Here is a 27,696-nt window from a genome sequence, read left to right on the forward strand (position 1 = left end):
AGAGGGTACAATGTGTGGCAGTATTATATTCATTGGGTACAGTGTGTGGGCAGTATTATATTCATTGGGTACAATGTGTGGCAGTATTATATTCATTGGGTACAGTGTGTGGGCAGTATTATATTCAGTGGGTACAGTGTGTGGCAGTATTATATTCAGAGGGTACAGTGTGTGCCAGTATTATATTCAGAGGGTACAATGTGTAGCAGTATTATATTCAGTGGGTACAATGTGTGGCAGTATTCTATTCAGTGGGTACAGTGTGTGGCAGTATTCTATTCAGTGGGTACAATGTGTGGCAGTATTATATTCAGTGGGTACAGTGTGTGGCAGTATTATATTCAGTGGGTACAATGTGTGGCAGTATTATTCAGTGGGTACATTGTGTGGCAGTATTATTCAGTGGGTTCAGTGTGTGGCAGTATTATATTCAGTGGGTACAATGTGTGGCAGTATTATTCAGTGGGTACAATGTGTGGCAGTATTATATTCATTGGGTACAGTGTGTGGCAGTATTATATTCAAAGGGTAAAGTGAGTTGTAGTATATTCGGAGGGTACAGTGTGTCAATTATATTCAAAGGATAGGATTTTTGGCAGTTTTATAATAATAATTATTTTCATATAGAGTTTCAGAATCCACTGACACAGTGAAGAGCCGTCTGGGCATCAAGTTCTTCAGCGAGAATATTTAGCTGGACCCGGTGGTATGTACCATCTGAATTAGATAAGGAAAGACTATAGAGAAGACGTCACCTATAGTCACTGATATCATTGTGTATTGTCCCATCAGAGCTGGAGTCACTTGTAAGTTTTGCAGTAATGATGGGTGAAACAACAACTCCCAGCATCTCCTCACCACTACTTAGGTCACACTGGGAGCTGTAGTTCTAAATTGTAAAAGCTTCTTTAGCGCTTTCCCATTCTGTGGCAATTGGTGTATATGATTATTATACTGGATACATTTAATAATATTGTAAGTTCTTTAACCTCCTGAGTGGTATTCCCGAGCGTGACTCGGGGTTAATTTTCCCTGCCAGGATCGGTAACCCCGTGTCGAATTGCAGGGTTCCCGGCCGGGCTGCACGATATATCGCAAAAGCAATGCGATATAGCGATGCGGCCCCCGGGAAAACTTGCGATTATCTGCTCCGGTCGGCTCCCGTTGCGGGGGCCGGCCAGAGCAGGTAAAGAAAAATACTAAAAGTCAGTGTTTCCCTACCAGGGGGCCTCCAGCTGTTGCAAAACTACAACTCTCAGCATGCCCGAACAGCCAAAGGCTGTCCGGGCATGCTGGGAGTAGTAGTCTCACAACAGCGGGAGGTACCCTGTCAGAAAAACACTGAGCTAAATGTAAAAGGAAAAAGTAGTAAAATAAAAAAACCTTTTGCTCACCTAGTCCCGGTCCCTGAAGATGTCGTTCCCCTCCGTGCGCTCTGGTCTATTCATCTTACAGGACCTTTCACTTTTCAGCCAATCACAGGCCGCAGTGGTGTAAAGCCTGTGATTGGCTGAAGGGGAAAGGGCTTGTTCTGCAGCAAATACACTAGGTTTGAAATCTGCCCGGCAAACCTAGTGTATTCTGCTGCAGAACAGGGTGAGAAGGGGGGGATGTGACAGAGAGGGGGAATGTGACAAGGGAGGGGGAATGTGATGGGGGAGATGTGAAATGGGCGGGGGCGAGATGTGAGATTCAGTGCAAAAAATTGTACCGCTTTTGGTACAAATTTCCAGAAAGAATCATACCGCCAGGGAGGTTAAGAAACACCTTATTTTCTGTCCACCAAAACGAAATTCTCTAATAGTGCCCCTCCCGAGACTAGACTCTGGATCCGCCCCTGCCCCCAGCAGGCTTCAGTAACATCATGCCTGTTGGGAAACGCCCACTTTCTCCTGCTGGGAGACAGTGCTATGTGAGCAAGAATAAAGGTAAGGTACAGAGCTTTTTAAAGCTCTGAATTTTTTTTTTAAGGGTGGGATGAGTGTTAGAAGTAGTTAGGGAACATAGCCTTAGTTAGTTTAGAAAAGTTTGGTGAGAGGTAAATCCCAAATTTAAGAATACCTGGCTCATCTATTGTTTTTCATATGGTCTATAGCTCCAGTAATCTGCATACATTGGTTACACATTAGCTAAATTCATATTGTTCCTTTTTTATGAGCCACTTTTTTTTATGATTTACATCTGCTCTGTTTTTCCATGTTTGAAATTTTTTTTAAATAAAATTGATACCATACCTGTCCTGTGTCACATCTGTACATTGATGACATAATCAAAGAACCACATGACTTGTAGTGAGGAAAATGCAACTGATTAAAGAAATGCCACAAACTCATCTACTGTTAAAGAGTTATTCTGTCTAAAAAACGTCTGCACTCTGCTCCTGGTTTTTCCCTTCCCTTTTCACAGACAACATGTCCCCACTTTTTTGTGGCCTGAGGGATTGACTGTGCAGGCAAGCCCCCTAAGCTGCCGTCAGGTAGCGCTTCTGCTAAGGCTGAGGCAGCTAACGCTGACAGCCTAACATAAGACACAGCTGCTAGATGGAGGTGCCAGAGCAGTGTAAACAGATAAACACACTTCTCTGAAAGAACTTACAGACAATAAGGTGGGTGGGGGAAGGAAGTGGATTGCATTATGCACCTGGGAGAAACAGCAGAAAGGGTCTTAAAGTAAATGTTGTTTTCAGTAAAACTACATGGGGAGCATGTAAATTATAAAGTACCTGTCTCCAAATAAACTGTTCTCAACTACCTCAGGCTATGCTCCCTGACTACTTCTAACACCCCTCCTGCCCATAAAAACAATTCCAGAGCTTTAAAAAGCTTTCTGTGCAGCTGTCAATCAAGCTCAGTGCAGAGAAACACTTCCTGAGTTCGGTCTCCTGCCAGGCCAGGAGGATACCAAACTCACTGTATTAATTGTGGCAGGGAGCAGAACAGGGCCACCTAGTGGCCATTTTTTTATATTACATTTTAAACATATTTATGTTGATAATGCTAAAAGCAAGTGAATGGGAAAGTGTCTGCTAATTACACAAGGAATTCTATATTAAATGTTTTCTTTGGTGACAGGTACTCTTTAAGCATTTACAGAAGTGAAAGTATGTTTTTGTTTTGTTATGTGGATTGCCAGATAATCCCCCAATGAAAATCTTCACCATTTCTTTAACTAATAGGGCATGCTACAGATCTGACATTTCACAGCATGTCTATAATGTTCCATCATAGGAAGACTTTAGTTTTTTTTTTAAATACAGTCCATACTGTGGTTGGCACTCTCCTGCTGGTTGTGTGGTGCTTGTTAGCAATACTGCCACCGAATCAGGTCAGATGAAGCTAGGAGGCTTCATCCAATGCTCATATTGGGGTTTTTGAGACATAGGTTCCAATGGGGGGTTCATACAAAGATTTTAATGGCTAGGGTAGATTCAAAGGGAAAGAGAAATATAAAGGAGGCTGTTTTACTTCTCCCTCTCACTAGTCATCTATGTAGCGACCATACCAGACTATCAATGACAAAAAAGGATTCGAGGAGAAGATTGTCCCCCTCTCCCACCAACACATGTAAATGTTGGCAAGAGAGGGGGAGAACTTCGCCCCCATCGAAGCGCCAGTAATTTGAAGGTAAAACTGCTGGTTAAACCATAAACTAAAAATTATGGTGAAGTAAAAAGTCCACAACTCTAAGAATATATTCCTGCAACATGGGTGAATAATTGGAATATGTGTTGATGAACGAAGATAATGCTTGTTTTGCTAATGGGTGAGGAATAACAGCATAAAGGGAGACAATGTTTGCTGTAATCCAAGCAAAACCTTAATTCCATTGTTTGGAATCCATCAAATGAAGCACATGTCCTGTATTTTTGGGCTATCAAAGGTTTTAGGGTCGCATCCACCCAAGAACAGATTCTTTCATTCAGGGATTAAATGGGTTTAAGGGGATGGGGAAGGACTCCTTGTGGACTTTTGGTAATGAATGGAAAATGAGTATCTCAGGATTTTCAATCATAATGTATTCTGCCTGTTTTTTTAGAGAGAATATTATTCCTCATCCCGTGGTCCACAAGGAGAGCTAATTCCCTTAGGAATGGAGCTGTTGGATCTCCTGGCAAGGGCCTGTATGTACTAATATCTTTTAACATATTCAAATTTAATTTTGCATACAGACCCTTGTCCAGAACTACAACAGCTCCCCCCTTATCCGCCTGGCGGATCACTGTGTCATCTATATCAGAGATTGCCCTTAACGCTTTCCTCTCTTGGAGGGTTAAATTGTATTTCATAGCAAGATGTAAAGAACAAAAGATGTCGGCAACTCACCGCTTATTCTCAGTCTTCTTTATTGTAGAAAAATGCTCACATTAACACAGACAATGGAGAGGGATACATACGGGGGGAGGGGGGGGTGGTATGTGGAAGGCGACAGCAGCCGTTGTTTCGCACGGGTTACGTGCTTCGTCTGGCCTTGAAGCCGTTGTTTCGCACGGGTTACGTGCTTCGTCTGGCCTTGAAGCCGTTGTTTTGCACGGGTTACGTGCTTCGTCTGGCCTTGAAGCCGTTGTTTCGCACGGGTTATGTGCTTCGTCTGACGAAGCACGTAACCTGTGCGAAACAATGGCTGCTGTCGCCTTCCACATACCCCCCCTCCCCCGTATGTATCCCTCTCCATTGTCTGTGTTAATGTGAGTATTTTTCTATAATAAAGAAGACTGAGAAGAAGCGGTGAGTTGCCTACATCTTTTGTTCTTTACATCTTGCTATCGATTGCTTTACTGGTTCAGAGCACCTCCGCATCTCAAGTTGCAACTACTTCCCATCTATATGCACATAGAGATCTCGTACTTACAGACTTAAGCAGTGCCGGTCCTATCACTCCTTTCAGTTTAAATTGTATTTCATCTTAGGTAAGTTGGTGGCCATATCTGTGAGCTCACGCTCCACCACATCCTGAAAATAATCCAGTGTGGGAGTGCGAGAGCTCACAGCATAGAACTCCGGATTGGGAGTCGTAAAAGCAAGAGCCTCTATATCATGGGAATTAAATTGGAGGTCCTGCAAATCTGATATAGAAGCCAGATCATAAAAATAAAAATTGCCCCCAGTGTGAGTAGAAAACCTGACATGATTAGCATTATCCTGTTCAATATCTGTATTAGAAGACATAAGTTATACATCATCGCTAGTATGCGGATCATTAGTATAAGATTCCAGTGAATTACAAATGTTAGCCCCTTGAGATGAAATTGTCCCTTAATTGGAAGCTTCACAAACCTTGAAGTGCTTTTTAACTGTGATGTTACGAACAAATTTGTTAACATCAAGTAATGTCGGATGAAGGTCAAAATGAGTGGACGGGGAAAATGTAAGTCCCTTCGCCATAACCGACAGCTGTGCATAGGAAAATATCTTTGCAGACAGATTGTAAATAGGAATTACCTTTTGTGTCTTCTGGATCTATGTGCGTCTGTGGCGATGTTTCCTCCTGGCCCTGTGGCGTTTTTTGGCCGTGCAGACTTAGATGGACCTGCTACGGGCAACAGAGCAACAGCGGAGTTAGGCAAGGGAGTGCTGGACTGTGACGGTAAGTCCTCCGTTTCAGACATAGACATGGCAGAGTCCATTTCCGTCTCGCTGAAGCTGACCTTGCTGTTTTACTTCTCCCTCTCACTAGATCCAGTTCAGACTTTGGCACAAAAACTGCAGTGAGTGACACCAGCCTAATAGTTGCAGCTTCACCCCGATGACTTAAATGGCCCCTGTCATGCAAAACTTTTCACATGTTCTTCCACAATTTCAGGCTGTAATTTTTGTAATTTTTGACGTGATTGTTATTTTGCCGATAAAAAAAACCCGCTTGACATTGTGGCCTCACGCAGCCTGTTGGATTTACCCTGATTGATGCCAGAAATCTTCAGTTTGTAAATGTAGATTTTAAAGTGTGGCATAGGAACAGTGAGAAAAAAAAATACATGCATCATGCTGCTTTACTTTAGACAGGCATAAACAAGCTGGACATTATGAATTTTCCGGAAAATGGCCTCCAGCGGCCTGACAGATTTACTGAAATGTAGGATCCAAATTGGTGTAAATTATAACTAAAATCTACAATAGTGCATACCTGGCCTTTTGAGTTTTTGGCACAAAGAAAAAGATGCAAAAATGTATTAATGCAAAATGCCAATTATTCAAAATGCCAGTCTTTAGTATCTCACCTTCACGACTTACTACCAGAAGCTATCTGAATCTTTTCTCCCATTTTCAGATATGAGTTGGTAGATTCGGATGACTTTGTCAGTGTCTGGACACCTTTATCATGTTTTTAGCCAAGTTTGCTATAGGAATGAAGGTAATCGACGCACTACAGTCATTGTATTGATCAGTCTTGTTACCAGGTTTCAGTGTAATGTCTAGTTTATAACAACTGTGAGCTCAATTCACGAGATAGCTGATGGGTTTACAAATATAGCCTGCTGGTTTTAGATATGTACAGAATAAATGTCATAGTATTATGCTTCCACATTTAGATTGGCAGGAGATCTGGCTGTGCCTATTTGGCTCTGTTCACATCATTTTAAAACCCATGTTTGTCATATACACCAGAAAAAACATATACCTTATATATAACTATAGAGGTCTGTGATGGAAGCCATGGTATACATATTTTAATGCCTACCATCATATAAAATAGCATAGCCAACTGTACCGTTCCATACTTTCTTTTTGCAGTATACTAAAGTATGCAGACTTGACAGAGGCACTAATGGAGCAGTATGTATCATGCTTAGCTTGTACAGTGGGAGCTCTTGCTAAGCAGACATCAGAAACATGATGTGAACCTAGCCTTCTGCTGTGTTCTACATGTTCTTGTCACTGATATGGATTTAATTACAATCTGGGTAATAAACCATGACATTCATAAAGAATATAGCTGCCCATCATCGTTCAGTTTTATATTTTGTACCCAATACACGGCCAGTTTTAGCAGTATGAAACCCATTGCAACCTGCAGACAAATCCTGACGCAAGTAATACAGTACTTTCCTGCAGAGGATATGGTGCAATCCACTGTGTTAGACTGTTCCCTTCTGTGGATGATGGGGATACTGCCGAGGCAGAAGTAATGTTAGGAAGGCTAGAGTTCATAGGAAGATAATACTGGGGAGAAGCTATAATACACAGGGTATGCAATGATCTTAGTGACAGGAAAGGAGAGATGATACTGAGCAGATGATATTCAAGGACACAAAGAATGAAATGTTACTATGCTTTTATTGAACACACCATGTAAACATTCACAGTGCAGGTGGAAAAAGTATGTGAACCCCTAGACTAATGACATCTCCAAGAGCTAATTGGAGTGAAGTGTCATCCAACTGGAGTCCAATCAATGAGATGAGATTGGAAGTGTTGGTTACAGCAGCTTTGCCCTATAAAAAAAAAAATACCCACCAGTTCTGGGTTTGCTTTTTACAAGAAGCATTGCCTGATGCAAGTGATACCTTACACAAAAGAGCTCCCAGAAGACCTAAGATTAAGACTTGTTGACTTGCATAAAGCTGGAAAGGGTTATAAAAGTATCTCCAAAAGCCTTGCTGTCCACGGTAAGACAAATTGTCTATAAATTGAGAAAGTTCAGCACTGTTGCTACTCTCCCTAGGAGTGGCAATCCTTTAAAGATGACTGCAAGAGCACAGCGCAGACTGCTCAGTGAGGTGAAGAAGAATCCTAGAGTGTCTGCTAAAGACTTACAAAAGTCTCTGGCATATGCTAACATCCCTGTTAGCGAATCTAAATACGTAAAACACTAAACAAGAATGGATTTCATGGGAGGATACCACAGAGGAAGCCACTGCTGTCCAAAAAAAAACATTGCTGCACGCTTACAGTTTGCACAAGAACACCTGGATGTTCCACAGCAGTACTGGCAAAATATTCTCTGGACAGATGAAACCAAAGTTGAGTTGTTTGGAAGAAACACACAACACTATGTGTGGAGAAAAAGAGGCACAGCACACCAACATCAAAACCTCATCCAAACTGTGAACATCAAAACCTCATCCCAACTGTGAAGAATGGTGGTGGGGGCATCATGGTTTGGGGCTGCTTTGCTGCATCAGAGCCTGGACGGATTGCTATCATCGAAGGAAAAATGAATTCCCAAGTTTATCAAGACATTTTGCAGTAGACCATAAGGTCATCTGTCCAGCAGCTGAAGCTCAACAGAAGATAAGTGTTGCAACAGGACAACGACCCACAACAGAGAGGTAAATCAACAACAGAATGGCTTAAACATAAGAAAATATGCCTTCTGGATTGGCCCAGTCAGAGTCCTGAGACAAAAAACCTTGGGGATGCAACCCCCCTCAGGGTAAACCCTGAATAGAGACCCTCTCTGGTCTAAAACTTAACTTTTAATTTTTCAAATAATAACTATATTGACGTGCTCAAAATTGCCCACTAGGTGGCAGTGTGTGATTTAAAATTACAATCCCGTATTCATTTGTTTTAGTTTTGTGGCATGTTATGCTAGGATGTATCTGACCGCGGGGCTCTGTATACAGTGCCCTGCTCAAATGCCGTCTATAGACTTAGCATCTCAGAGCTCCGTGGTCCATCCATATATTACTGCCGGGATTGAGCTAAAATCTGTTCTCCTCTATATCAACGTTTCGCCGGTGAGACCCGGCTTTTTCAAGAGTCTGAGGTACACGGAGCTCTGAGATGCTAAGTCTATAGACGGCATTTGAGCAGAGCATTGTATACAGAGCCCCGCGGTCAGATACATCCTAGCATAACATGCCACAAAACTAAAACAAATGAATACGGGATTGTAATTTTAAATCACACACTGCCACCTAGTGGGCAATTTTGAGCACGTCAATATAGTTATTATTTGAAAAATTAAAAGTTAAGTTTTAGACCAGAGAGGGTCTCTATTCAGGGTTTACCCTGAGGGGAGTTGCATCCCCAAGGTTTTTTGTCTCAGATTAAAGCGCCCGTAGACCCTCTAGGAGGTATTTTGGTTAAACAGTCAGAGTCCTGACCTCAACCCAATTGAGATTAAATCCAAGGGTTCACATACTTTTTCCACCTGCACTGTGAATGTTTACATTGTGGGTTCAATAAAAACATGGTAACATTTAAATATGTGTGTGTTATTAGTTTAAGCAGACTGTGATTGTCTATTTTTGTGACTTGAAGATCAGATCACATTTTATGACCTATTTGTGCAGAAATTCATATAATTCCAAAGGGTTCACTTACTTTTTCTTCCAACTGTATGTAGGAAGTCAGATGATACTCTGTGGAGGAAGGACTGGTGAGATGATATTGAGGAAAGGGTCAATAACCAAGTGATAAAGGAAAGTTATGTGTGGGGGGCTGGGTAGGATTATGCTTGGGGGGGGATATAATTTTTTTGGTTGGGGTAGGCCGGATAAAGCTAATGGAGGATTAAAATTGTAGAAGGGGAGGTGGGATGAGACCTGGGTCAGACAGGGTGAGGTAATATCTTGGAAAGAGGGGGGTTTGATACCATTGGATGGGATGATTATACCTGGAAAAGAGGGGAGGGGATGGTCCTGGGAAGCAACACTGTGTGTGGACAGCTCTCTCCCTCGTGTTTCCAGCACCAGCACACGGTGCCATGACTAAGGACCTGTAACGGTCCAAAACGCGTCGGCTCCTGCCTGATGCAAGTTTGTATCTGCTGATCCTACAATAAAATACCTGTCGTTTTACTGCACTTGGTGCTGGACATTCCTTTTTCTTATAGAGATGATGCTGGGCAACCTAGAGGCTATCAGGCAATATGGAGGGTCACTCTGTTTCATCCAAACTGTGAAGTATATTGGGAAGTGCGATAGTTGGTCGCTTTGGGAATCAAAATGGCCCCTGAACGATATGTGGAGTACCTAACTGAGGAAGTTGAAAGGCTATACTGGAATCCTCAAAAGAATTACAAGCAGAAACTATATATGGACTGGCAAGTTCAAGAGAGTTGTTAGAGTCAACTCAAAGATGAACTAATATAACAATTTGTAACTCTAAATATAAAATTTGATTTAAAGGGGTTTTCCTACAAAATAGATAAAAACAGACATGTACTACATAGAAATACTGTATGTTAATGAGTACAAATGTGCTGTTTTTAAGTAACTTACACCCCTGTACAACCCTTCTCCCCTGTGAATCTTATTACTGTCTGATATACTCTGGGATGTGACCCTGCGGTTGCCATGCAACAGTGCAGATATTTTCCCACAATCCATCTTGCTTATATGCACAGTGGAGACCAACTGCAGTTGTTTAAAGCCTGACCATCTAAGGCAGAGGTCCTCAAACTACGGCCCGCGGGCCACCGAGGACATTAATCCAGCCCGCCGCTGCCTGGGACATCCCTGTGTCCCAAAAGATGTTTTCGGGACACAGGGATGCGCTCTCGGAGACCCCGCGTTTACTTTAAAAACACAGGGGCCGCCGGGAAGATGGTGCACGCAGGGACGTCAACTGACGCCGTGCGTGCGCCCATAGCAACGGAGCGCGGAGGAGCGGGGCAGCGATGAGGATGTGCGCTGGCCAGCTAGGTAAGTGTTACCAGCGGCACGTCAGCTTCGGTGCTCCGACCACCGCTCCTTCGGTCCCGGGACTTTCTGCTATGTCCGGACCGGAGGAGCGGTGGTCGGAGCACTGAAGTGGGGCAGAACACACTATACTGCACCTAATGTGGGGGAACATACTGCACCTAATGTAGGGAGCTATACTGCACCTAATGTGGGGAGCTATACTGCACCTAATTTGGGGAGCTATACTGCACCTAATGTGGGGAAACTGTACTGCACCTAATGTGGGGGAACTATACTGCACCTAATTTGGGGAACTATACTGCACCTAATTTGGGGAACTATACTGCACCTAATGTGGGAGATCTATACTGCACCTAATGTGGGGGAACATGCTGCACCTAATGTGGGGAGCTATACTGCACCTAATGTGGGGAGCTATACTGCACCTAATTTGGGGAACTATACTGCACCTAATGTGGGGGAACTATACTGCACCTAATGTGGGGAACTATACTGCACCTAATGTGGGGGAACTGTACTGCACCTAATAAGGGGGAACTATACTGCACCTAATGTGGGGAGCTATACTGCACCTAATTTGGGGGATCTATACTGCACCTAATGTGGGGGAACATGCTGCACCTAATGTGGGGAGCTATACTGCACCTAATTTGGGGTACTATACTGCACCTAATGTGGGAGATCTATACTGCACCTAATGTGGGGGAACATGCTGCACCTAATGTGGGGAGCTATACTGCACCTCATTTGGGGGATCTATACTGCACCTAATGTGGGGAGCTATACTGCACCTAATGTGGGGGAACATTATACTGCACCTAATGTGGGGGAACATTATACTGCACCTAATGTGGGGGAACATTATACTGCACCTAATGTGGGGGAACATTATACTGCACCTAATGTGTGGGACATTATACTACACCTAATGTGGGGGAACATTATACTGCACCTAATGTGGGGGAACATTATACTGCACCTAATGTGGGGGAACATTATACTGCACCTAATGTGGGGGAACATTATACTGCACCTAATGTGGGGGAACATTATACTGCACCTAATGTGGGGGAACATTATACTGCACCTAATGTGGGGGAACATTATACTGCACCTAATGTGGGGGAACATTATACTGCACTTAATGTGGGGGAACTGTACTGCACCTAATGTCGGGGAATTGTACTGCACCTAATGTGGGGGAATTGTACTGCACCTAATGTGGAGGAATTGTACTGCACCTAATGTGGGGGAATTGTACTGCACCTAATGTGGGGGAAATGTACTGCACCTAATGTGGGGGAACTGTACTGCCAACCCTAATGTGGGGGAACTGTACTGCCAACCCTAATGTGTGGGAACTACAACCTAATGTGGGGGATCTATACTGCCAACCTAATTTGGGGGGAACTGTGCTGCGTACTTAAAGTGGTAGTCCACTAATAAGATATATAAGTGTGCATAGGAATTTATTCATGTTTTGTTATCTATAGTCCGGCCCTCCAACGGTCTGAGGGACCGTGAACTGGCCCCCCGTTTAAAAAGTTTGAGGACCCTTGATCTAAGGCAAAGGTTATCAAACAATAGAGGCACATGGGAGATTAGGAAGTATATATCTCTCAAACTTAATATATTCAGAAATGCTTGTATGTTGGAAATGTTTATTTTCACATAATTCATCAGTTTAGAACTATTTTTCTTAAACCCCTTCGTGACACATGACAGATCTTGTCTGTCATGTGCCGCTCTGGGTGTATGGAGGGAGCTTCTGACTCGAGCCGATGCAGAGTTCGCCGCAGTCGGCTATTAACTTAACCCTTTAGATCACTACAGTCAAAGCTGACAACACGTCTAAAGGATCCTTTAAACCATCCTTAGTGGGTGGTCTAGTTGGGTGGATCCCACTGTAGAGGTAGCCGAAGGGCTTACCTTTGCTTATATCCCAGCCACAGTTTTGTAATTCTGCCTGGAGCATACTCTACCAATGGAGCACAGAAATTCACGTTGATCTGTATAAGGAATCTGATGATTCCTTCTAAAAATCCTTTAAGGGGAGTAATAAGGTGTAAGAAAAAAAAGTTTAATAAAGGTTTAAAAAAAATAAAAAAATAACCATCAACCAATTTCCTATTAAAAGTTAAAATCACCCCCCTTTTCCCATTTTCTATATAAAAACATGTTAACATAATAAAAATAAACATATTTGGTATTGCCACATACATAATTATTTGACTTATTAAAATATTACATTATTTATCCGGTACAGTAAATGGCGCAAACGTAAAAAATACCAAACCCCAGAATTGCATTTTTTTTATCTTGTCATATCCCATAAAAAAAAAAAGTAAAATTCGTTCAAAAAGTCTGATCAATACCACAATGGTACCAATAAAACCAACAGATGCAAATTGCAAAAAAAAGCCCTCGTCGGCCCAGTATACAAAAAAAAAAAAGTTTCACTCCAGACACTTCTAAGAAAAAAGGTGTACTCATTGCTATCAAAGACACCATTGCATTTAAACTGGTTAATGTAGTCTATGATTTTCATTGCAGATACATATTGTTGAACTGTGAAATTAATAGTACAAAAGTCACCATTGTGGCAATTTATGCTCCAAACAAAAAAACAAGGTAAATTTCTTGCCCACATTTTCAATGTTATTTCGCAGTGGCGTTGCGACCCGGGTGCGGGGGGTGCAGCCCGCACCGGGTGACACCAACCTAATAAGGGGGGACACCAAGACGCTCTGCAGCACCCCCCCATCTGTGTGTGCGCCCGTCTGTCAGCATCCCCCCCCGGCCTTCACTTGCACTGTGCGCCCGTCCGTCATCACCCCCCCCCCCCCTCGCCTTCATCAGCAATGTGCCCGGCCTCTGCTCCCATGTCTGCGCCGGCCTGACGTCACACCGCATGGCCGCGCAAGAGGACGTCAGTTACGTCACTCGCAGGGCGCCCGGTGAGAAGGATCGCTGCGCTGGATGGGTGAGTGTGTGTGTTTGTCTCTCTGTCTGTCTCTATCTCTGTCTGTGTGTGACTCTGTGTGTGTATGTGACTCTGTGTGTGTGACTGTTTGACTCTGTGTGTGTGTGTGACTGTGTGTGTTTGTGCGACTCTGTGTGTGTGTTTGTGCGACTCTGTGTGTTGTGTGACTCTGTGTGTGACTGTGTGACTCTGTGTGTGTGTTTGTGCGACTCTGTGTGTTTGTGTGACTCTGTGTGTGTGACTGTGTCTGTGTGACTCTGTGTGTGTGTGGGACTCTGTGTGTGTCTGTCTGCGAGTGTGTGTCTCTCTGACTGTGTGTTTGTGTGTGTGTCTCTCTGTGTGTCTCTCTGTGTTGTATGTGTTCGTTTTTTTTTTTTGTGTGTGTGGGGGGGGGGGGAACCAGCGATTTAATGTGGGGAGACTTTGACCCATTGTGGGGAACCTGCAAGGGAACCTTCGGCCCAATGTGGGGAAGCTACTACCAAATGTGCGGAGTCTATGCTACCTAATGTGGGGAGTCTATGCTACCTACTGTGGGGAGACTGCTACCTAATGTGGGGAATCTGTGCTACCAAATGTGGGGAGTCTATGCTACCTTATGTGGGGAATCTGTGCTACCGAATCTGGGGAATCTATGCTACCTAATGTGGGGAAACTGCTACCTAATGTGGGGAATCTGTGCTACCTAATTTGGGGAAATTGCTACCTAATGTGGGGAATCTGTGCTACCTAATGTGGGGAAATTGCTACCTAATGTGAGGGAACTGCTGCCTACCTAATGTGGGGGAACTGCTGCCTATCTAATGCCCCCCCCCCCCAGCAGTAGCACCTCCATCAGCAGATCCTGATGGTGGATGATGGCGGTGCTCCTGCCAGGAGGATGATCCCGCTGATGGATGATGGGGGTGATACTGCCAGGGGGGATGGCCAGTAGCACCCTCATCATCCTCCAGCAACACCCCCCCAGTAGTAGCACCCCCATCGTCCACTAGCAACACCACCAATACCCCCCTCCCGTGGTAATAGCATCAGCTAAGGGATGTTGAGGGGTGTTACTGCAGTTGTGGTATTATATTCAGAGGGTGCACTGTATGGCAACGTTATATTCAGAGGGCGCAGTTTGTGGTAGTATTATTAGAGATGAGCGAACTTACAGTAAATTCGATTCGTCACGAACTTCTCGGCTCGGCAGTTGATGACTAATCCTGCGTAAATTAGTTCAGCCTTCATGTGCTCCGGAGGGCTGGAAAAGGTGGATACATTCCTAGGAAAGAGTCTCCTAGGACTGTATCCACCTTTTCCAGCCCACGGGAGCACCTGAAAGCTGAACTAATTTATGCAGGAAAAGTCATCAACTGCCGAGCCGAGAAGTTTGTGACGAATCGAATTTACTGTAAGTTCGCTCATCTCTAAGTATTATATTCAGAGGGCGCAGTGGGTGGTAGTATTATATTCAGAGGGTACAGTGTGTGGTGGTATTATATTCAGGGGTACAGTATGTGGCAGATTTATATTCAGAGGGTACAGTGTGTAGCTGTATTATATTCAGATTTTACAGTGTGTGGCGGTATTATATTCAGAGGGTACAGTATGTGGCAGATTTATATTCAGAGTGTACAGTATGTGTTGGTATTATATTCAGAATGTACAGTGTGTGGTAGTATTATATTCAGTGGGTATGGTGTATGGAAGGTTTATAATCAAAGAGTATAGTGTATTGTAGTATTATATTTAGAGGATACAGTGTCTGGCAGGTTTATAATAATACTTGTTTTCATATAGAGCATGAGAATGCGCTGACATAGTGAGGAGACGTCTGGGCATCACGTTCTGCAGACAGAAGTTTTAGCTGGAACAATTCCTAGCGGTATGTACCATCTCAATTAGATAAGGAAAGACTATAGAGAAGACGTCACCTGTAGTCACTGATATCATCGTACATTCTCCTCACTATAGAGAAGACGTCACCTGTAGTCACTGATATCATTGTGTATTCTCCTCACTATAGAGAAGACGTCACCTGTAGTCACTGATTTCATTGTACATTCTCCTCACTATGTCCTATCAGAGCTGTAGTCGCTTGTCAGTTCTACAGTTAGGTCAGAGAAACTACAACTCCCAGCATAACCTCACCACTGCTCAAAGGGGTACTCTACTGGAAAACATTTTTTTTTATCAACTGGTGCTACAAAGTTAAACAGATTTGTAAATGACTTCTATTTAAAAATCTTAATCCTTCCAGTACTTATTAGCTGCTGCATAAGCGATTCACAGGAAGTTCTTTTCTTTTTTAATTTCTTTTCTGTCTGACCACAGTGCTATCTGCTGACACCTCTGTCCATGTCAAGAACTGTCCATAGTAGGAGGAAATCCCCATAGCAAACCTATCCTGCTCTGGACAGTTCCTGACATTGACAGATGTGTCAGCAAATAGCACTGTGGTCAGACTGGAAAGAACTACACAACTTCCTGTGGAGCATACAGCAGCTTATAAGTACTGTAAGGATTAAGATTTTAAATAGAAGTAATTTAAAATCTGTTTAACTTTCTGGCACCAGTTGATATAAAAGTAAATGTTTTCCAATGGAGTACCCCTTTAAGTAATTCTGGGAGCTTTATATTTAAATTGTGAAAACTTCTTTAACACTTTTCTATTCTGTGGCAACTGGTATATCTGATTATTATACTTTCTCACAGTGCGCTATAACAGTGGTGTCTGTCACAACAGGCTAAAAACTTACTGGGGGGATTGGGTAGGTATGGGGGTGACACCATTTTCTACCGCACCGAGTGACACCAACCCTAGCAAAGCCCTTGATTTCTAGGAATAAATTTGGAGCGCTTTTGATAGCGGGTGACTTCAATAAAGTCCTTTCCCCTCAATTTGATAAACACCCTTGTAAACCATCAGAAAAAACCACTGATATCTATAATCTTTTATTTAAGGAAGACCTTTATGACTCATAGAGATCTTTGAACGTCAATAATAAAGATTGATTTAATTATGGTTAATGAATGGCTCCTCCAAAATGTGATGTCTTCAGTGATAGGTATTATAAGCTGGTCGGACCATGCCCCTGTAACAACCACGATTAGGGAAGAGTTTAATAAACCTTCTATTTCCCTTTAAAGGCTTAATAATTCTATGCTAACTGACCTTGCTTCTCCCAGCACTAATGAAAAGGGACTGACATTTTTTTTTCTGTTCAATAACTAAAAAGACACCTCTGTATTCACTAATTAGTGTGCCCACAAAGCAGTTTTAAGGGGCATTTTCCTCAAATTAGTTTCTGACCAGAAAAAATCAAGACTTTTTAAAACAATTGAACTCACCAATAAGATTAAAGCACTTGAAACCGACCACAAATTATTTAGGGATCCTACGTTATTAAAAGAAATCAAAACCCTTGGTTTCCAATTATATCAGCTCCTTCACTATAAATTCGACTTTTATCTCAAAAGAACAAATACCCATTATTCCTGGCAAGGTAATAGGGCGGGCAAAATGCTAGCTAATCGCTTCAAGTCTAGGAACACTAAATCTAAAATTCCCTTTATCTTTACCCCTAATGGAGACAAAGTAATCAACCTGCAAGCTATAGCTAATATGTTAGCCAATTATTATAAAGACTTGTATAATCTACAATTCGATCTGAATACTCCTCAACATCAACCTTCTCTTATTCAATCTTTTTTAGATGGGTTAAATCTCCCAACCGTTAACTCTGATACATTAGAAGATTTAAATAAACCCATAACAGAATTGGAATTAACTTCGGTGATCTCCTCTTTAAAACCGAATAAATCTCCTGGTCCCGTCGGTTTTACAGGGGAATATTACAAAAAATTTCAAAGTATCCTTTCTCCTCACCTTCTTTCTATGTTTAACAAAATATTCCATGAAGGTTCCATTCCCCCTGAAATGCTCCAAGCGATAATCATTACTTTACCTGAACCAAGCAAATCTCCTGATAGACCGGAAAACCTCAGACCGATTTCCTTTTCAAATATTGATCTGAAGCTATATGCCAAAATCCTAGCAAATAGGATTGATGACATTCTGCCCTCCTTAATTAAGAACGACCAGGTCGGCTTTATTCAACATAGACAAACTGTAGACGGAACGAGACATTTTATTGATCTCATTCATCACATAGAGACCTGTCGGACGCCTTCATTGCATTCGACAGGGTCCATTGAGGTTATATGGACTCTGTCCTATCTAAATTTGGTTTGATTAATAATATTAAAACGACAATACTAGCTTTATACTCTCTCCCATATGCTTCAATATTTACATCTGGGTTCCTTTTGCATACATTTTAAATTACCAATGGGACCCAACAGAGGTGCCCGCTATCCCCACTGATTTTCGCCCTCATGATGGAGCCACTGGCGGAAAGGATAAGAATGAATCCTTCAATCTTGGGTATTGATATGGGGGGAAAAAAAATCACTGCATGGGTCTTTTTGTGGATGATGTCATCATCATATGTACCAATAATGTCTTTACACTTTGTGGAAGATCTGCAGGCCTTTGGTGATGTTTCTTATTACAAATTTAACACTATCAAATCCCAAATTTTAGGTCTAGGCCCTTCAAATGAGATGACTAATGCTATTAAATCTTGTTTCTCCTTTCCCTGGGTCAAAGACTCTATTTCTTACCTGGGAATTAAAGTAATGTACCCTAGTAATAAGCTCTACGAGGCAAATTATACTACCGTTTTAAAAGATAGGGAAAGTGGCGGTCATCAAGATGATGATTTTATGTGCAAAATTCTATACACCTTTAGGAACATCCCAATTCACCTTCCCTCCTCAAATCTTCAATAAATACAATCCACTATCATGTATTATGTTTGGAACAAAAAAAAAAACAAGGATTAAAATGAGCTCCCTATTTTCACCTATCAAAGAAGGTGGCATCAGCTGCCTTTCCATTGTCCATTACTATAGTGCAGTATTAATTGACCATCTCAAAAGTTTGTGGAATTAAGACACAAATAAATTTTGGGTAGAAATGGAAATACACTTACTAGGAGACATTCTCATCAGCTATATCCTTACAGCGTCCTAATTATTTAAAACCGTTTTCTCGCACTCCCACCCAACCATTAGTGCACTAGATAATTGCTGGAACCGATACATTATACCAAATAACCTATGCCAAATTGACCCTCTTAATTGTTCATTAAGGGCATTCTCTGTTTCACAGATGTATGGGACTGTAACACATGTATTCCGTTTGAAGATATTCATGTGAGGTTTTCTATACATAACTAGTGTTGCTCGCGAATATTCGCAATTCGAATATTATTCGCGAATATAGCATATTCGCGAATTCGCGAATTTCGCGAATATAGCGCTATATATTCGTAATTACGAATATTGTTTTTTTTTTTTTTCTTCACAGTACACATCACAGTGATCATCCCTCTCTGCTTCCAGCTTGTGTGGTGTAAAGAAGGCTCTAATACTACTGTGTGAGACTGGCGTGCGAAAATTCGCATATGCGAAAATGCGCATATGCTAAATTTCGCATATGCGAATTTTCGAGTATGCTAATTTTCTATATGCTAATTTTCTATATGCTAATTTTCACATATGTTAATTTTCGCATACGCGAATTTACGCATATGCGAAAATAAAACGAGAATATAACGAATATGCGAATATTCGCGAATATATGACGAATATTCGTCCATATATTCGCGAATATTCGCGAATTCGAATATGGCCTATGCCGCTCAACACTATACATAACGTGGATTTTTACAAATATATTCAAATTCGCCACACATTAGACTCCCTTATTCCACCCTTCGACCAAAATAATTCTGAACTGATTACTTGGCTCTCCCATTCGACACCATCAAAAAAAGGTATTTCCTGGTGTTACGCTTTCCTCCTCAAATCCAGAATACAGATATCAGATTCTCATAAAAATAAGTGGGAACATGACCTTGGTATCTTTTTTAAAGAGCACCAGTGGAATAAAGCTCACTTATCAAGATGTATTAACCATCTGAAAACATCCAAAAAGCTTCTGTAGCGATGGTACTTCACTTCAGCCCAACTAGCCCACTTTTCATCATCCCCTGAGAATTGCTGGAGATGTACAAACTTGATCTGAGGAAGAGGGGGCTACCCTCGAAACGCGTAATCTGTACTTTTGTTATTTTTTAATAAATATGATCCCTGCAAGGATCTTTCATCCATAACTTGTGCCTCCGGTGTTTTGAGCTTGCAGCGCCTGGAAATCGTTGGTCCTTTTTCTCCACTTCTCTGCATGCTTCAACAGGACAGGAATTCCTGATCCCTGCGGACCCTCCGGCTGAGCAGCTTGCTCCTCCATTATACCTCTTTGTGAGGTGATATGCATTATTCCTTCTTTTCCAAGGTGAGCAGCCACTTATAAGAGGCCTATTCCACACCTACTCTAAGGGTAATACACGAGGCGCCGCTTGCGGTCTTCCCTTTTTTTCTATATTACCACATATTTACATTTATGGTGGGAATGCTCTCGGCTGATCCTGTTTTGGAGAAAATTAGGTAGATTTCTTTCACAAATATGTGGGTTGCCGATTATATTAGAGCCTGCTTTAGCACTTTTAAACATTAACATAGATATTAATATTTCCACAAAATGATTGTTTTACCTGCTTTCATAGTAGCTAGACACAGTATTGCTAGGAAATGGTGTTCATCCTTGATTCCCTCAATTAAAGAAATAAAACAAGGTATTGACTCTAATTATTGGTATAAATACAAAATCTCCTCGGCCTTAAATACTGACCGTGATTTTCTGTCCAGATGGGACGTGTGGTTGAATTGTCCCCATAATACTGTCCAACTATAGCTCTACACTTGATATTTTATACGTCTCTTTTAATTCCCTGTATCTAATTTCACTTATTGTCTGTGAATGCTCATTCATATGGGTACACTTGTGTTCCACTTTTGTACATTTTGATGTATGTGTAGTTTGAGTCTTGTGGAACTTATGCCCTTTGACTTATTGTAACCTGTTTATCCATTTAAAAAAAATTATAATAATTCATGTTATTAAAAAAAAAAGTTTAAGGGTCAGAGATTGGCAACAAAGGATTTTTTTTTGGGAAAAAGGTTAGAATTTTTTAAAGTTAGTAAAACATGATGGAAACTATACAGGTATGGTATTGCTGTAATCAGGCAGACCTAAAGTATCCAGATAACATGTTAGTTTGACCACAAGGTGAATACTGTAAAAAGAGAACCCCCAAAGTACCGAGTAGGAAAAATCGAAAGTGTAAAAAAGAAAATTGACCCTGTCCTTAAAGAGTTAATGAGACAACCCCTTTAACAGGGTACTCTGCTGGAATACATTTTTCTTTAAATCAACTGGTGCCAGAAAGTTAAACAGATATGTAAATTACTTCTATTAAAAAATCTTAATCCTTCCAGTACTTATCAGCTGCTGTATGCTTCACAGGAAGTTATTTTCTTTTTGAATTTCTTTTCTATCTGACAGCAGTGCTCTCTGCTGACACCTCTGTCCATTTTAGGAACTGTGCAGAGTAGGAGCAAATCCCCATAGCAAACCTATCCTGCTCTGGACAGTTTCTGACATGGACATAGGTGTCAGCAGAGAGCACTGCGGTCAGACAGAAAGGAAATTCAAAAAGAAAAGAACTTCCTGTGGAGCATATAGCAACTCATAAGTACCAGAAGGATTAAGATTTTTAAATAGTAGTAATTTACAAATCTGCTTAACTTCCTGGCACCAGTTTCTTTAAAAAAAAATGTTTTCCAGCGGAGCATACCTTTAACTTGTGTTTATTTTTCTGAAAAATTCTCTGTGCATGGAGAAAATAACACATTTCTGTTTGAAATCATATGACCGTCAATGTTTTCCGAAACCGCATTTTGTATCATAATTTGTGTTCTTTTCAAAATATAAAAAAAGCCATTGCCATTATGAGTACATTCACTTATAATAACATCCACATTGTGCTATGACTGTTAAAGATAATAATAATACAAATCCTAGCATATACTGACTATGGTGTTCTTCTTTCACTGCTACACTGAAGGTGTCACTCGCACATGTTTTAATTTTCCATAATACACAAGCATAAAAGCTGTTACATCACCAGCATGTTGTAACACCCCACGGGTGTGGACTCACTGTGCCACAAGTGGCAGCTGACCAGACAGGCAGAATGGGGCAAACTGACACATAAATGGGCACTGTCACCAACTTTATTTTTTGATATGTTGTGGTACTACAACATATCAGTAATATATTTTCATTATTTATTTTTTCATTTTGTGGGTGAATTTTACGTTTGAAAACCGGCCACTAGGGGTTACCCTCCTAGTGGCCGGCTGCAGCCTGGCGTGACGTCACGCCTGAAAAAGGACTGATTTTGGCCTGGCAATCAGTCCTTTTTCATTTAGGCTGCTCTCGCTCTCAATCAGACAGGCGGGAGCGAGCGCATTGGCTCCCCGGCCACTCCTCCCGCACATGTCGTCGCCGCCGCTGACCCTGTACGCCAGCTGCCGGACTCTGCAGTATCAGTAAGCATCAGAAGGAGGGGGACAGGGGGAACTGGGTATGTGTTTGTGACAGGGGGAACTGGGTATGCGGGGGGGGGGGGGCTGTGTGTGACGGAGGGAACGGGGTATGCGGCGGCGGGCGTAGCGCAGCATGGCACTAAGTTATAGTTCATCTACACAGGGTGCCTCCAGCTGTTTCACTACTACAACTCCCAGCATGCCCTGACAGCCAATAGATGTCAGGGCAAGCTGGGAGTTGTAGTGGTGAAACAGCTGGAGGCACCCTGTGTAGATGAACTAAGTGCGGAAGTCCCCCCCAGCAGGCATCAGTGACGTGGTGCCTGCTGGTGAAGTCTGCCTACTAGTGAGCACACTGCCAGGCAGACAAAAAGTTATTTTTAATATAGTAAAAAAAAATTAAAAGCAGGGAGGGGGTTAGGGATAGATGTGCAATAGGCAGGGACAGAAAAAAAATATAGGATGGTGGGAGCTACCCTTTAAGATGCAGCAAAGTTGTTTATAACAGAGCAGGTACAGAGTCCAAGGGATGAGGCAACAGGCGAGTCCAGTAGACAGACAGGATCAGCAGACAGACAGGCTTCGGGTCAGGCAGGCTACAGAGACCTAGCAGAGCAGGATGAACAACCTTGCTGAGGCATCAGGCAACAGGTGAGGGACGTTTGTATAGGGAGTGCCAGGCAAGGATAGGAGGAGGATCCTTTAGGGAGTGCATGCTGGCTCTATAAGACACAGACAGAGCTTGCTCATGGCCCTAGTGGACAGAGCAGAAACTGCAGCAACAGATACACCAGAGCAGGAAGACCAGGAAATACAGCAGACACATGGCACAGAGAATGTTGCCTGGGGCTGGTAAGAACCAGAACACATGGTACACTGTTGGTTACCAACCAGCATTGTTACACATGTGTTCTAATGTTTATTAAATGTTAAAATGTCTACTATAATACAAAAATGTGATATCTGTATATCACCAAAAAGTACTCACTATAACATATATTTCTGTATTATATGTACATCACCCACATGTGTTAATGTGTCACTATAAATATATGCTTCATTTCTGTATATTGCCAGTTCTTACTATAATATTTATTTATCAGATCTATATCTAGGGGGTCTACTATGGTAACAATTATTTTAGGGGTCTGGAAGAATCTTTATGGGTCTGCAGAGTATTTTTTTAGGGGTCTGTCTTTTTATTTAGTGGGTCTGATGGGTACTGTGTATTTTTTCTGGGAGTCTAGTCTGTAGCCTGTAATTATGGTGGTGTGTGCTGAAGAGGGTTAGATGGAATATTTGTTATTCCAATACTGTAGGATGGGGTGTGTCCTATATAAATGGGCAGGCATAAGGGAAACCTTTGGCATTTTCATTATGTGTGCCACCTTTGGTTCCTCTCCTAAGAATCTCCCGGATGACCCCTCTCAATTGGCAAGTATGGGATATGTTTTTGGAACAAAGAAATAAAAGGAAAAATTTTTTTTTCCCTTTTATAAACTCTATGGATATTCTGTATATAAGTGATGATTTTACAAACTCCCATTTTCCAGTGTCTGCCATATCTTGCTAGGAAATGTATGCCACGATGTCTGTGAGAACTGCATGAAATCAGGTAGCTCAGTGTCAAGCAGTAATGTATTATTCATATGTCAAGAAATGTATGCATGCAATGAACTGGAAATTCTTAAAGATTTGTTGACCGAGAAAAAAAAAAAAACACATGGCATACCTGAGAATTTAACATGTGTAGACACTGAAAAACATCGCCAGGATTTCTGATGACCTATAAATGTTGTACATATTGGGGGGCTCCGCTGAAATAATAGGCTGGGGTGCAAACAGAGTGTATACTATACAGTGACCCCCCGACCTACGATGGCCTCGACATACGATCATTTCAACTTACGATGGCCTCTCAGAGGCCATCGCATGTTGAAGGCAGCATCAACATACGATGCTTTTGTATGTCGGGGCCATTGCATAAACGGCTAACCTCCGGCAGCGCAGACTTCTTCAGCTGCCACCAGATAGCCGTTTACGGTGCCCCATGTGGTCCGCTGACGATCACTTACCTGTCCTCGGGGCTCCGGCGCGTCCTCTTTGGGCTCCATTGCATTGTTGGCGCTCTCCATCGTCGTCATCACGCCGCTGCGCACGCCGTCCCGTCATCCAATAGGAGCGGCGTGCGTAGCGGCGTGGTGGTGGCAACGGAGAGCGAGGATGCCGGGGAAGCAGAGGCCTTGCTGGAGCGTCAGGGACACCCCGGGGACGCGGCGACAGCAATGGAAGGCGACATCCAGGGCAGCGATGACGAGTGGTGATGGTCCGGAGCGGCGAGGACAGTTGAGTACAACTTCCTCCACCAGTGGTCTTCAACCTGCGGACCTCCAGATGTTGCAAAACTACAACTCCCAGCATGGCCGGACAGCCGTTGGCTGTCCGGGCATGCTGGGTGTTGTAGTTTTGCAACATCTGGAGGTCCGCAGGTTGTAGACCACTGTCCTATACTTTACATTGCACGGATCCCTCAACATACGATGGTTTCAACAAACGATGGTCCATTTGGAATGGATTACCATCATATGTTGAGGGACCACTGTACAATATCCAAGAAAAAAAACAACACCACACACTGTATGGTAAATGCACACCCAAAAAATGACTTGATATTGGTGGAAAATAATCTATAATCTTATTAATGTAGCCATCACATACAAAACAGACATTTAAAAACAATTAAAAGTGTCCTATACAAGAGATACCACAGACAAAACAGGAGGAGGTCAGACGCTCTCCCTCCTGGAGCACCGGTAATATTACAATATACAGGTCAAAAATCCACAGTACATGGTGTCAGAAGTAGAATGTAACACTGCTGTCAGGAAAACAGAATATAAAATCCAAAATATGAAGTCCCTGGCAACCCCGGACCTGTAATATAATGAGTATATACCTCCTGAAAATACAAAGTGACCGGTGCCTAGGTGCATACTAGAATAAACACAGTACAATAATCCCATCCTATTGTTTACTGTCTAGTATGCACCTAGGCACCGGTCACTTTGTATTTTCAGGAGGAATTTACTCATGTTACAGGTACAGTAGGTATTTACTCATTATATTTTGGATTTTATATTCTGTTTTCCTGACAGCAGTGTTACATTCTACTTCTGACACCATGTACTCTGGATTTTTTTACCTGTATATTGCAATATTACCCGAGCTCCAGGAGGGAGAGCGTCTGACCTCCTCCTGTTTTGTCTGTGGTATCTCTTGTATAGGACACTTTTAATTCTTTTTAAATGTCTGTTTTGTATGTGATGGCTACATTAATAAAATTATAGATATTTTCACCAATATCAAGTCATTGTTTGGGTGTGCATTTACCATACAGTATGTGGTGTTGTTTTCCTTGTGATAACCTACAAATGTTATCACTCATCTTTTTGCATGCCAATTTACCACACTGGGGACATAACCTGATCAATGCAATGATCAATGTCTTTGCATTAGTGTTTAGGAGCTTGTAAATTGATCTTTGAATAGGTCAGACGGGTTGATTTTACTTGTTTTGCTATTTATAGCCAGATTTATAAGACCCTAACAAGAGTCTATCACCAAGTTTATGCTCACCTATCTGAGGGCCAGAGTGCCTTATTGGAACGCTATGTCACTCACTTTGTTTCTTGCTTTAGTTTTCATAAAATCACTGTTTGTGAGCTGCAGAGCGCACTAGTCCGGCCAATGATGTGCACGCTCTGTAGCCTAGCATATTCATAGCTGCCACCTGCTGCTGATTGACAGTTTTCTTTATTTACTGTTTATAGGAATCAAGCTGTCAATCATCCATGGGCAGGTGATGGCAGCGACAGCTCATGAATACGCTGGACTGCCGAGCGCCCACACACCATTGACATGGTTAGTGCACTCTGGCGCTCAAAACAGCAATTCTGTAATTGAAATCAATGCAAAAAACTAAGTGATGCGGTGCTGCAGTCAGTGTCTCTGTCACTTCATTTTGCTGCTATTAAATATGGCACCATAAATCTGGTCTCATAAAAGTGTGTTTGCCGACAAGTGAAGCGCACAACAAATATACCTGCTTAAGAAGTGTGCCAGTAGGCCTCGAGAAAGTGTGATGGAATCCTGGGAGGCCCTGAAAAGAGCCCATAAGATTCAAATTGAACTCGGTAGGGCCCATGGTGATGTCACTTTAATAAGCCAGACAGCTTGTGAATCTGGAACAAAAACGTAGGATTGACATTTGTCCAGTCTGCACCAAAAAAATCACATAATTTTAGTTTTTAAAGTTTTTGCTGCCTTCTAGCGGGGGAATATTGTACTGGAATTCTACATCAGCTCAGTTTTAAGGAAAATATCTGAGACTGCCTCCCATGCACCTGGATTTATCAAGAAATCCTTTTAATAAACCCAGTGAACCCCTGCACTTGTGGGAAGTCACTTTATCTCTTAGTGCAGTGGTTCTTAACCCGGGTTCGATCGAACCCCAGGGGTTCGGCGGGGGAGGCCCGTCGGGTGTTTTTGCCTCGGCACATCCCTGTGTTCCGAAAGATGCTTTCGGAACACAGGGACGCCTCTATTAAGTCCCTGTGGCCCCGCATTTACTTTAAAAATGCTGGGACTGCCGGGAGCTAGCGCACGCAGGGACGTCACTCACGTCCCATGCTTGTGCCCATGGCAACGGAGCACGGTGGAGCGGAGAAGAAGCAAGAAGGACACGCGCTGGCAGTTGGTAAGTGTTTACCAGCGGCGTGTCAGCTTTGGTGTTCCAACCAGTGATCCTCCGGTCCTGCTATGGCCGTACCCAAGGAGCGGTGGTCGGAACACTGAAGTGGGGCAGTACATAGGCATACAGCCTCCAGCCATACTGTATGGCTGGAGGCTGTATGTCTGTGGGGGAACATACTGCACCTAATGTGGGGGAACTATACTGCCAACGTAATGTGGGGGACTATACTGCCAGCCTAATGTGGGGGAACATACTGCCAGCCTAATGTGGGGGACTATATTGCACCTAATGTGGGGGAACATACTGCTGGCCTAATGTGGGGGGACTATATTGCACCTAATATGGGGGAACATACTGCCAGCCTAATGTGGAGGACTATATTGCACCTAATGTAGGGGAACACTGCCTGCCTAATGTGGGGGAACACTGCCTGGCTAATGTGGGGGAACACTGTCTGCCTAATGTGGGGGAACACTGCCTGCCTAATGTGGGGGAACACTGCCTGGCTAATGTGGGGGAACACTGTCTGCCTAATGTGGGGGAACACTGCCTGCCTAATGTGGGGGAACACTGTCTGCCTAATGTGGGGGGAACACTGCCTGCCTAATGTGGGGGAACACTGCCTACCTAATGTGGGGGAACACTGTCTGCCTAATGTGGGGGAACTCTGCCTGCCTAATGTGGGGGAACACTGCCAGCCTAGTGTGGGGGAACACTGCCTGCCTAATGTGGGGGAACACTGCCTGCCTAATGTGGGGGAACTCTGTCTGCCTAATGTGGGGGAACACTGCCATTGTTGCGAAAATGACATGA

General features: G+C 42.7%; 1 long non-coding RNA gene across 1 annotated transcript; it reads right to left on the bottom strand.

Moving 5' to 3' along the window:
* Window positions 1-19,828: 19,828 nt before the first annotated feature.
* On the bottom strand, window positions 19,829-25,902 carry LOC130273595 (uncharacterized). The gene is made up of 3 exons (XR_008844056.1): window positions 25,767-25,902; window positions 20,013-20,107; window positions 19,829-19,961 (listed from the first exon to the last, which is right to left on the bottom strand). It is a non-coding gene; the product is annotated as an uncharacterized LOC130273595 (long non-coding RNA).
* Between the last annotated feature and the right edge of the window lie 1,794 nt (window positions 25,903-27,696).

This window comes from Hyla sarda, chromosome 5 (genome assembly GCF_029499605.1).
Source record: "Hyla sarda isolate aHylSar1 chromosome 5, aHylSar1.hap1, whole genome shotgun sequence".
NCBI lineage: Eukaryota > Metazoa > Chordata > Amphibia > Anura > Hylidae > Hyla > Hyla sarda.